This window comes from Corvus brachyrhynchos, unplaced genomic scaffold, assembly GCF_000691975.1.
Source record: "Corvus brachyrhynchos isolate BGI_N302 unplaced genomic scaffold, ASM69197v1 scaffold187, whole genome shotgun sequence".
NCBI lineage: Eukaryota > Metazoa > Chordata > Aves > Passeriformes > Corvidae > Corvus > Corvus brachyrhynchos.
In genome coordinates this window covers 1-13,503 of record NW_008239050.1, presented here as the reverse complement: position 1 = coordinate 13,503, position 13,503 = coordinate 1, and positions in this window count along the sequence as shown.

Genomic DNA, 13,503 nt, shown 5'->3' with positions numbered 1-13,503 from the left:
AAAGTACAGTTTTTAAAAAAGTCAGTCTAATTCAGGACTGGAGACCCAAGTTTCTCCTACTCCAGATTTCATGGGAAGTAGTTGTGAAGCAGCAGCTCCTGACTTTACTGCTTGCAAACTTTACTCTCTGTAATTTGTTCCTCCTTCCATTTTCCCATTTCTGGGCTTGTGAGCCTATTTGCACTATCAAATATAAGTTTGTGTCCCTCCCTCTGAAGCTAATGACATATTGATTTTACTTTTGTTTTAGGATTCTTTAGGTATTTTTATTCTAGTCAGTTCAAGCATAAGGACAAAGAGCCTTTTTGAATGTTCTGGTAGCATGTGAGCCAAACTCTTATGAAGCCTACATAAGCCATGTTCACAAATTTTAGATGTCTAAAGTCTGAAGGACTTTTATGTTCACAAACCATGTTCAAAAGACTCTCAGATAGTTTCTGGTCTTTGGTGCCAGCCCTAATGGAGTTCTTATGGGTGTACTGAAAGGAATATGTGTAATTGTGGACTGAGATTGGTCTAGTTTGACTTTTGCAGCATGCAACACACTGAGAAAGGATAATGTTGCTTTTTCTTGTTCATTGATTATGCTCTTGTATTGCTTTAATTCTCAAACTGAACTGCATCCAGTTAAACTTAAGAAATTTTAGGCAAGTTGGAGACAAGTAATAACATAATGCTGGAAAGATTTTGGCAGGGAGAAGTGACTTTTAAGGACAAAGCAATCACAGTGGGGCTAGTTTGAAATTGCTGACTTAAAGGTAAACAATAGGAAATAACTAGGCAAATCCTAAATTAGCCTGTTTGGTCCTTACCCCTGCAGAAAAACCCCCAGTTATGTCACAGGCATCTGTTTGAACAATGGATACTTTAAAACATTTTGAAGATTAGTTTGTTTTGATTTCAGTGGTGTCAGACACCTGAACTGTTTTAGGAAGTTTAACAAAAATATGATTTAAGAAAATGTGTCAGTATTTAGTTCCATATTGATTTACCTGGGAGATGATTATTTGCACAAAGCCTTTAGTTTGAGGAACTGTCCCAGATGGATGTAAAGGGATACAGTCCAGAAGCATCACCTTACTTCAGTCTGCTTTGAGGGGATGAGAAAACTGTGTCAGATCTATTTTGATCCAGTGTTGAACAGCAAAAACAATAAGCCCCAGTGATATGACAAATCAAAACCTAAGCCTGGCAATAGGATTTTTCCAGATCGAGGTGTTCACTGTACCTGTGTGCTTGACAGTTATTCTGCATAGTATGGAAGATCAAGTATATATAAGCTTATATACATATACAAGCATAAAAATATATAAATCTCTCTGTATTTTAAGTCACCAATATGTCTGCTGACAAAATTTCCCAAATACATTGTTGCAGCATTAGCTATTTCTTCTGCAGGCAGCCCAAAACACCTCCTCTGAATAATGTCTGTACCTGCCCCTCACTATGAACCTTGTTAGCAGCAGTTGCACTATTTTTTCCATCATGGTAGTTCCAATATGACTCATTATCACTTACTGTGCCTTGCAGATACAGGGTGAAAACATGGTCCCTGTGCTAAAGAGCATCCAAGGAGTATAAATGTAATCAGACCTGTTTCCTTTTAAAGGCCTGGAGCTGACTAATAATTGTCAAACCTAGAAGATGCTACTAATAAAAGCTCTGCTACTGACTGTGTTGCCGGGTGGGGCATCTGGGGAGACTGCGAGAGAAGCAAAAAAAGAAAGAGGCAAGAGAATCCAAGTCAGATGCCAAAGGAGGATAAAGCAGGATGATGTGCTGCAAAGCACATTGTCAATTATAGCCAGTGCAGTATGTTAGAAGTAATGGACATTTTTTCAGAGTTTACTCACTACAGGAATGTTTTATTCTGCCTTTGATCTCTGTGCAAATTTCTGCTTGATATCAGTGGGAAATCCCCTTGCAGTCTTTATCAGCCTGAGGATGTCAAAAAAGACTTTGACAATCACTTCCTAGTGTCAGTCACTATCCAAATGAGCACTACTCTAGTTAGAAATTGCAACCTTTCTGTCCACCCACCGTTCCCCCTTTATTTATACATCAGCTTAATTACAGCAAATGTTACCAGACCAACCTTGAAGGTACAGAAAACCATAGGCAGCAGTGGTATAGTTTGCCTCTGCTCTTCTGCTAATATTCTTTATTCCCCAATGCCAGGAACCTGTAGAGAGCAGAAGAAATTGAGTTCCTGACTTCCTTGTATTTATGTTGATAATGAAAGAAGCTCATGGATACATTAATTCTGGAACATATACACTACCTATTTTTTAAGAAATGGGCACTGCTCATTTTGTCTGGGTAACTCAGTAGTGAATACAACCACAGCTGTGGTCAAACCTCCAGGCTGTTTGCAGCCTTTCTCTGGGAGTTACAGGGAGGAATGCTGTGTGACAACATTCACTAATGCAAGAACCTGTGCTTTACTCCCTGTCTGGGAAGAGGACCCTGTGGAAAGAAGCTGCTGAGGCAGATGAGCAGGCACTGCAGTGATAACAGTATATATACACTGTATGTAGTATGCACCACATGGCTGGTGGCTTTTTGTCAAGGTCTTTTGCTTGCAAAGTGGTTGTTAAATGTTTTCTTCTCTCACACCAGTGTGCTCCATCAGCCATGACAGTGGGAGGGCATTGGGACACAGGCTAAACCCCTCAAAACTAAATTCTCCTCCAAATTTTTGCCTGGACCCTTTCAGCCCACAAACATTACCTTTGCCTTGCTGCATCTCTGTGGCCCTGATCTAAGTCTCCATCTCAGCTGGAGCTGGGTAAGTCAGTGCCTACAGTGCTCACAAAGGTCCCTGGGTTTATGCACTGGAGGCTCATCCTAACAGCATGGGGAAAGCTGAGGCTGCGAATACTAAAAGCAGGTAATCCTATTTTCTACAAAGAATACAAAGAGGAAAAATCCTGTTGAGACATTCTCAAATATTTTTCCTTCCATCTCATAGAAACCACAAGAAATTCTTCTAAGAAATGCATTTGCCAGAAATATACTTGAGAAACAGATCACTGCCTTAGTATGCCCATGACTGGAGTAGGGGAGTACTGTCCTTGTCTGGAAGTCTGGAGCTAGTGTTGTACCCAACATGGCACTGCAGGCTTCTGTGAACAACCTCTGCCAACAGCATCTAGGAGTAGTTCCTTTGGAAAAATGCTGGAACACGCACCTGTGATAACCTAACCAGCCACTGAGTGTCCTCTTTGCTCCACAAACCCAGATGGAAAAGTAATTGTATGACAGAAAGAAGAAGGGATGGTTGACCCTTAAGAAGAGCTCAGATACAGCAACTATTACGAGCTAGACACAAACCCTGTGGTAAACTGGAGAACTTTAATTATCTAACCTGCTTGAATAACACAGCGTTCAGCCTCTTTGATCTGCAGTTTCTCTCTGATGTAAGTATTTGAGCTTAAAGGTTTTTTCTAGAGAATGAAAAGAATAAATTTCTTTTTGTTTTCTCCAGCCTTTCAAAACCAGGGATGGATTTGGCACAGTGACTCATAGGTTGAGCTAGTATGCACCAAAGCAATGCTTTTATATCTTTTAAGGGATTGGATCTCACAGCACAGTAGTTTTTTCTCTTTCCTACCCCATTAATTAATTGCAGTTTATAGTTCTTCTGAAATGGCCTCTGTCTCTCTTGCATTGCAGCAGATGGCCTGACTCTTGCATTTTCCAGTGAACATTGGCCAAGGTTTTCTACCCAGGCATCAAATGCTACATCATTTGAACCAAGACTTTCTACTCAATGACCATAACTTTCATAACAGATTCAGTCTCCTTCTCAGCTCTTGCTGCTCTGGCTTTTGGAGGGCTCCATGTCTGCTCCCTGCTGAGACCTCAGAGACCTGCAACCTCCAGCACATCTTTCCAGACCCTCCACTTATGGTTCTACATGGGCATGGGCATGCACAAAGCCATTTCCAGCTCTTCTGAGATGTCCAAAGTAATTTCCGTCTACCATTAATGCACTGACTGCAACCACCTTTGCCTTTGCTCAGCCACGGGACTCTCAGCATCTTGGTTCTCACTTCCTAAACCCCCTCCTTAACCATCCCAAGATGACTCCAGACAGCACCTCCTCTTTGTTGCTGTATCAAGAGGCACAGCTGAGCACCACTGCAGTAATCAAAATGTGTTTATTGGTTTCTTGCTACTATATATAAGCTGTTAGGAAGTTTAAGTCTGAATCCCTGCTGGGGCCGATCAGGAAATCATTAGGCTGAAGTAGAAGAAAATTAAATTTTAGAGAATATTGTTCTTCCTAAACTGTACCATTAGGATGCAAAAAAATATGGAGATTCTTGCAAAAGCAAGGTCCTGGATGCCAGAGGAAATTCTTCCCTGAGAATTTCTGATGGAAAGAGAAACATATCAGTGTCTGTGGGTATATTTGCCACTTTAATTTGATCTGTGTATCTTCTGTGCTGACTTCTAAAGAGTTACTCTGTTGAGACACCAAATGAACAGTATTCAGTTTCCCCCAGTAATTTATCCTTGTCTAATTAAAACTGTAAACTCAGAACGTCCTCCTGCTGCTGTTTAAGAGGGCATGTCTTGCTCAAGTCTGAACAAGAGCACCTGAAGATACTCGAAACTGTGGAGTTTTCATTTTGGACAACTGACAACAGACTAGTCACTAGAGTACATCCCAGTGTCAGATACATTGTCCCAGTCTCATAGGTGGAGCTCTGACCTTAAACTCAAAGGCTGGCTCCTGTTCCTAGGTCAGCAGTTGACCTCTCTTGTCTTGCCCACCACTCCAGTAAAACTGATGAACAATCTCATATTTAAGAATTAAGTAACACTACAGTGTGTGCTAAAGATTTGAGCATGTCAGATCTGTAGTCCAAGCCCTCAGGTCTTAGCTGGGATGGAGGCAGTAACATTGAAGTGTTACTCCAGAGAATTTGTTTCATTGAAGAACCAAGCAAAGCCCTCCCTGTCACTCCTGATTTTATACAACTTCAGAATGTAAGCTACACAGTGACTGACTTTCAAACAAAGAATATTTGTGACTTCTTTTTTTTTATTCAGGAATTGGGCAGGTTGGCTGAATGTATTTCACAAAATCACATAGCAGCTGAGGTTGGAAAGCACATCTGGTACTCATCTAGTTCAATGCCCTGCTCGAAACAGGGTCACCCTACAGCGGGTTGCCAAGGGAAATGTCCTGTTGAATTTTTAATATCTCCTCGAATGGACACTACACAACCTCTCTGGGGAACACATTCCATTTTCAAACACCCTCACAATACAAAGGCATTTTCTTATTTTAAGTGGAATTTCCTGTATTTCAATTTGTGCCTATTGCCTCTTTTGCTGTCACTGAACACCAGTGAGAAGAATCTCTATCACCTTTACCCCCCCAGACAGGTACTTATACAGATAAGATAAGATAAGATAAGATAAGATAAGATAAGATAAGATAAGATCCCCTGATCCTTCTCTGCTTCTGGATTAATAGTCTGGGCTCTCTCAGCCTCTCTGTACAACAGATGCTCCAAACACCTCATCATTTTCACAGCCCTTCAGTGGACTTGCTCCAGTGAGTCCATCACTCTCGTACTGGGGAGCCCAGCACTGGACACAACCTGCAGATGTGTCTCACCAGTGATGAGCAGAGGGGAACGACCACCTCCCTCAATGTGCTGGAAATGCTCCATCTATTGCAGCCCAGAAGGCCACTGGACCTCTTTGCTGCAATGACAAATTTCTGTGTCCATGTGTCCACCATGGACCCCATGGTGCTATTGTGCAAAGCTGTTTTCCAGCTGGCTGGCACCCAGCCTGTCCTGGTGCATGGGGTTGTTCCTCGGCAGACGCAGGGCTTTCCACTTCCGTGTATTGAATTTCATGGGACTCCTGTCAACCCATTTTTCCATACTGTTGAGGTCCCTCTGAATGGCAGCATGACCCTTTTGTGAATCAATCACCTCTTCCAGTTTTGTGTCACTTGTAAACCTTCTGAGGCTACACAGTCAAATCATTTCTGTCAGTTAAGCAGGTGTTAAATGTCCCAATGAGACAGTGTTTGACAAATTTTCTGCGACAAATAGGCTATTTTTTTTTCATTAAAGATAAATGGTAAGGGTTAGCAGCTTTCAAATGCATATCAAACCTTAATGAATAACCCTCACCAAAAAATCAACTTAAAAGATGAACTATATTGATGAAATAGAGCAATATGGGAAAGACGAATAGACAGCAGCTCAGAAAACTAATACTCTCCAATAAAGCATTAAAAGAGTGGGGAAGATTATGATTTAATGAAATTTAGACCTTGTGAAAGCCAGTCGGATCTCAAAATCCCCTTCAGGGAAGAGTAGTAGGAAACAAAGGCAAGGAAATATTGTTGACACATGGGGAGACAGCCCTTTTCCTAGGCTTAGGGAAACAGAAATGTGTGTCCCCTGTAGTGTTTACCTGCAGGTATAAGGGCTTGCCTTGCTAGGACAGCTGCTTTTGTGCCAGGACTGACTTGTAAAAGCTGTGCCAGATGGAGATATGTGGCTGTTACTATTTTTTCATGTTCTTGGTCAGTGCAGCCAATTGGTGAAACTTGTGCCTAGATGAGGTTGTTTCCTTGGTATGGTTCTCATCTATAGGCCTTGCCTCAATTATTTCTTTTGCAAATACAGAGATGCTAGAAATGACCTAACATGCCTTGATGCTTTGCAATTTTTTTCATGTTTTTTGTCTTTCTGCTTCATAGCCATGCATCTGTTCTTATTCAAATTATAATGCACTTCCTTTGCCTTTCTTCTTCATATTTTCACGTTTTCCCTATTCAGCTTGATGATTTTTTTTAACAGTGTTAATTATTGGAGGTTTGCATTAATCATATTTGTGTCAGTTTGTACCCAGGAACACAAGAAGAATGAGTCCTTTTGCTATGCAAGCAAAACAGTCCCTTTGATAAAAATCATCAGCAGAAGAAATCCCCAGACAGACAGAGTATACGATGTATTAAACAATGCACTGCCCACACTTGGTTATGACAGCTGGTGTAGGGTCAGTAGCTCTGACCAAGGAAGCTGTGACCGGTCCGGAGAGATGGTCCCAAAAGAGATCGTCTTCCCGAAGCCCGGAGTCTTCCCTCAGCTGCTGGCTAGGAGGGCCCGTGCAGAGGCTGTCAGCTCTTTAGTGATTGTCAGCTCGTGATTCCAGCTCAGCTCTGCAGGGCAGCCTCCAGGCCAGACCAGGGAGAGAGATGAGAGGCCCGTGTAGCTGTTCTGCACGAGGCAGCTTTATTAGTCCAGCGAAGGGGAGGCCAGGGACGAGCATCTCTCTGCCCTCGCAGGAGCAGGGGGCTGGCTTTATAGGGATACAGGGGGTGGGTGTCAGAGGGTAAAGGCCAATGGGCTACAAAGGATCTGTATAGAGTCTCCCAGAGGATTCTGGGTCTGTCTTCTTCTTGCCGTAACTGGAAAAGTGGTTGCCTTTCCAGGGGAGTTCTGCTGGGAGATTGAGCAATCTCCTTATCTCAGCAGACGTCCCTCCAGGGCAGTGGCTGGGCATGCCCTACACATGGTGTGTTAAAATTCTCTCTGCTTTTATTTCTCTACAAAAATTGTGCCCTGGGTCCAGACGTGCAGTTCAGAGATGATCAGATAGTAGGAGAAGGTGACACCTTGAAGAAAAAGAGTGAAGAATACAAAAAAAGTGCTGAAATGTGGGAACAACAAGGAAATAGTGAAGCTGAAGTGAAAAGGAGAAGGTCGAAGTGAATCCTTGTGAGAGGAAAAGAGTATCACACCAAATGTCGAGGACTGCACAGAAGCTTTGGGCAAGGTTTATCAGGGAGACCCTCCTGTTGAGTCACAAGGAGCAGAAAGAACCCCCTTGCTTTCTAAACTCCTCTGAAAGGAGTCTGGGTCTGGCTGGATCCACTTCTAGTCCCAGACTTTGTCAATGGCTTGTGTCTAAAGGATTATATAGGTGTAATTGAACCTTCACATGACTTTGTCCCACAGGATTAAGGATATTAAGCCAAATATATAAATAAAATAAATGCTTTGTTTAAATTGATGATGATAATGATAATGATTAGACAGAGACCTTAATCAGTATTATTTACTACACGATATAGATAATTATAACTACTAATATAGCACATTATTTATTAAATTAACAATTTCAAAGCTATCTTAATAATTATTAAGTAGAGATTGGTGTTACTTATCCATATCAATGACTTTGGGCAAACCTCTTTTGCTCAGCCTGGAGGAGTGACCTTGAGGGGCATCCCCACTCCAGGAAGGAGTCTCCATGCACTCCTAGAAGGGGTATGTTAGAAGTCCCTGCCATTAAAAAGTGGGACTGGGCTTTTATAGTATAAAGTGACTGACTTGTCAGTCAGATGTTTCTGGCTGAGCTGTGTGGGCTGCATCCTCACCAGTGCCAGTTTCAGCTAGAAAACATGGTCTTCACATCCCCTGAATGTTTCACTTAGGGATTGATGAGTCACGCTGGTCTCAGCACTCTCCAACATCTGAAGCATTGTGACCCCACTTCTCCACCCACCGATAACTTTTGCAAATTGGTCAAAGTTTAAGCTGATTTACCCTCACTTAGGCAGAACATCCTGCTACACCAGAGCTTTCCAAGAAAACAGACATCTCCACTTTTGACGCTCTTGGGAGTGCTCTTATGAGGGGAGCCTCCCCAGGCCTTCATGGCAAGGATTTAAGGTGTAGGTATTATCTGGAATGAGGAAACACAAAATGTTCCCCTGAACTGGGAATCCTTGGAAGAATTCATTGCCACTGACCTAACAGCTACACGACAGAACTCCATTGTGGAGTTAAACACCACTTGCCTTTGCTCCCAAACTGCTTTCCCTGGAGCAATTTTTTCATTATCTCTGTTTACTAGGAAAGACTTAAGGAATATGTACAAGAATCCTGTCTTCTTGATAAGCCTTAAAATTGGTACAGAGCTCGCAGTGGTGATATTAATAAAGGATCGCAACAGTTCAGCTATTAATACATTTTCTCTGGCAGAGCTTAGCAGAGTATGATGAATTCTGGGTAGACTATGTTATGCTAATTAACATAAATATAGGAAAGCCCTTTTCCCTTCTGAATATCAGAATACTCCAAACTAATACTGCAGTTAACATATGCACACAGGAACACAAGATTATATGTATCACTGACAACATCATCTTATTAGCTATGAGCATATGTTTTGTACAAGGAGAGGCTCTGATTGTTAAAGGAAGGGCAGGATACTGGAGATGAGGTAAAGAAAAGAAACAGGCAGTGGAGCTCTTTGGATACAGTTCATAGAGACAACCTTGGAGACTTCTTAGAATGAAAACTGCCTGTTTCTACACAAACATACTTCTGCAGAATGGCTCTTCAGGGCCTTTTTTGGGGGAAAAAAAATGACCCAATCCCCTCCTTTACATCACATTAATACCAGTTAATTAATGTGAACTCATTTTTTCCCTTTTAGTAAGAGCTATCATGTAAAGAGAAAGGGAAAAAACCCCAAGCCCCCAAAATACATCTTTGCCCTCAACAGTTCAAGTATTCAGTTCTATGGAAATTAACTCCCTTGTCTGAAATGTTTCGTTCTATCATTCCCAAATATAATGACTCCATAAGAATAAATGGCTGGGGATGGGGAGGTGTTGTTTCCTTTTTCTCTAAATACTGTTTTGAAATAAGAAATGGAGAGACTTCCAATGCTTTTATACTCAGTTGACAGAATTGGATGCTGGTATGAAATATTGCTTTTTGAAAGATAACCAGGACTGTGTCACAGTGGGAGCTACAGTAGGATAATGAAGCACAATCCTTCTAATTACAAGACCGAAACAAAACAAAATGCTAATGCTTCCCAAATCACATGAAGTGCACAGACACAGTAAATGTTGCAAAGTGGAGGTCTTTATATCTTTTCCCTTTGTTTTTAACAACCTTTTGAGCCAACAAGAATTTCTCTACTATTGTAGTTACTCATGTAAAGCAAACTTTGGCTCATGTCTATTGATGGCTCTGATAGAGTGATTTAAGCCCCTGAACCAAAGGTAGGAATTTAATGAGCAGCAAGAGCTTTGAATTTGAAGGCATGTGGGACAGAAGGTTGGGTCAAAGGTATCTAACAAAAGACCAAGGATCTCTACCACACACTGCTGAAATGAGCTCCTTTTGACGCAACACTGAGTTTGCTGTAGGTTCCTGTCAAACTTTTGTCAGGCATTTGATAGAAATGCCATTGAGAATGGTGGAATTATTAGGTGGCCTTGAGGAACCTGGTGGAGTGCAAAGTGTCCCTGTCCATTGGAGGGGAATTGGAACTGGATGACCTTTAAGGTCCCTTGCAACCTGAACCACTCTATGATACTACATTTCTACTTGAGGTTGAATTGTATTTTCTCTGTGAATGCTTATGAACAATTTTATATATGAAAGCAGCAGGAGGAAGTGGAAAGAAATGGACAGCAGAAGTTCCTTTCGTTTTTCCTTCATAAGCTGCTAAAAGAGTCTGTTTTCTTCATCTCAAGTCTAAAAAATGACATCAGATGCCATATTTGAAGGACTGAGAAAATAGGGATATGAGCAGCCTGATCTAGCACAGAAGTCAAAGAAAAGTTCCCCACTGTCTTTCTAGACTTTTACATGTTTGAGATTTTTTTTCTTATTTTTAGGAATGAAAATTTCTGTTTGACCTGTATTGTGGTGCTGCAGCATAAAAAATTAAGATGATACACAATATCTTCTATTATTCAGTATTACTCTAAAGATACATCAAATGGAGTATGTTTTTCAGACTTGGGCTGGTCTGTCTGCTGTTACTTATGCTGCAGCAAATTCTCTGAGGGATAAATTACACAACTCGGAATCAGTTTGAAATAACACAGTCCCACTTTGTTCCTGGTAATCACATTGGAGATGCACTTTGCACCATCCTATGCACAGAACGTCTTGTATTATTCAGATACATCTTTTTAGTCTCTGTTCTCTTTCAAGTGCACAAAACACAGGAGTAGGTCATGAAAAGTTCAGATTTTGGTGAGCCAGCGTTTGTAATTATGGTTCTAGCCTATGTGTTTGCTCATAGTAAAAGGAATATATGTATATATACCTAGACCCTAGGCCTGACTGCACCAGATTTATCCTTTCTTTTCCAGGTTGGAGGAAGGAAAGGTGAAGCAGAAGCTTCAGACATAAAATCCTAGAAGGTTCTGTTTGGTCTTTTTCATTAAATTGTAGATACCTTTATTTACAAAATGCCTCTATCACCTATTCTCAATCCAAACAGACTTTTACATTTGATACCACATAAGTGTGATAAAGGTAAAAAAATTCTCCAAAATGATGTGTGGGTCAATAAAGATGTGCTTGTTAGCAGAAGTGTAATACCAATATTGGCTATTGAGACAGATGCTTCAGAGAACAAATATGTCTCCTTCTGTTCCAGCAACAATTTAGTGCAGATCTGTATTCAGAACCATAGATAGTAAATGTTTTGGAAAGGGCTGCAGAAGTACAGCTTCTCCAGTCATAATCTATATAGTTTTTATTACCAGGATCTAATAGTAAGACCTGTAGTGCATGGCTGTAGTTCTTTGAGCTTCAGGGTGGACTCCTGCAGTCCAAAAATTAAATGATCTAAGCTGCCTAACAGTTCTTTGGATTTAATTGCTTAGAAGCACATTGGGATTTTTTATATATGATGTCTTGAATGTTGTACTATTTTTTCTTTTACATGTGTTCTCTGTCAACAAGGTAAAGTTAAGATTTCCTCTATCTCACTGGTGCACTGTAAACATTAGTTAAGAGCTGGAAGTATTTAATTACTGTGATAATATAAGGCCATTATATCCCATTGATTGTAGGTAACTGGCTCTAGGGAATGCATTGTATAAACATTTGAAGTGCTTTCCAGATATTAGTTATTGCCACATCATCTCCAGTTAAAGGTAGGGAAATTAAGGCATGGAACAGTGAGCACTGTGACTTTCAAACACCACAAATCCCAGTGTAGACACTGAAATCCTCACTGAAAATTTCCAGCTGATTGCAGAGTTTTGATCTTTCCAAGCTTGCTGGAAATCTGTTGGGGAAATACAAAGGTATTTAGAAGATCTGAATGAGGCCTTTTGGTTTGGCCAAGTCATTCTTGCCTTCAGCTTTCCATCAGTTGTGTTAGTGCAGAGCTTCTGCTGGTTAATACAGCTTGTGCCTGATGATCTAAGGGCGAATTTTGGAAACTGGGGGCCAAGGCCCTGTTGTGCTGTGAGCTGCTGCAGTGAGACCTGGAAATTCCCAATTCAGCTTCCCACATCTCCCACCCTTCCCAGTGGAACATCTTTCAGTGTCCAGTAGCTCCAAGTCACAGTTCTGGTCCAGCACAGCCCTGTCACAGACAGAAATGCTGAAAGGCAGCTGAGGGAGTGGGGAGGAACGTGGGCTTCCCTCCAACATCCACAAATTGCAACATTGCATTAATGCATTTAAATTAATGCTCTTGTAGCTTCCTGGTGAGGACAAAAATATCTTGTGGTGGAGGCACTTTCCCTTTTAGTGATGCCTCCAAAGAACAAGGTCTTGACAGTCTGAAAGAATTAATTATCTTTTTGAGCAGAAAGGTCAGCTACAGGTGAAGGAGCTGCACTGAGAACACCTTTAAACTGCTCTGTCTCTGGCCTCCATGATGAATTGCTGGGAGCTCTTTCTCCAAGCCTGGACATATTTAGACTTTCTTTGATAGATCATTCTTCTAAGAGCAGGCTGATTGGGCCAAGATAGGAGCAGATCAGTTGTCATTCAGCCTGGAAGTAGATAGTGATCTGGCAGAATGGATCCTCATCTACATCTCTTCCTCTGAGCTCTTTTTTTTATTCACTTGCTGGCTTCTGTGCTGAACTCTGTGAAATTCACAAGGGCCACCAGGACTCAAAGGAACAAGAAAGTACACAGGAAGATATTAAAATGCATTTAAATCTCTTGAATTGGTGGGATTCAAACTGCAAGTGGATGTTGAGCTGGAAGCTTCTGCTAGCAGTAGCGAAGTCTTGGGATGAGCTCTGGACCTTGCACTGCCCAAAACCTCTGCCATGCAAGGGACAATAATTTCTATCACCTCACATTGTGGCATTAAGAGAAAGTGTAAACATTTTGTTTGAACCTTTTCCCCCCTATGAAATTGCAAAAGTGGGTTTGCAGTATTCTTCTGAAACTACAGAAAGGTGCCTGAACATCGCTCCAGGAAAGTGTCCCCACTAGGATCAAACATCAGGAATGGCAAGTCCCCATGGCAGAAAAGACTGACCATCAGATCCCCCAGGGTCTTAACTTGTCTTGTATGTTCTGCAAACAGAAAAATGATGTCTTTTTACCTTAATAGAGCAACATCCAGCTTAGGTAACCAAAATCTATGGCTGCAGCAGAGTTAAAAGTAATTTCTCTGCAGCCAATCTAAATATCTTGTGCACTAGGGAGGAAGGCACAGCACCCTGAACTT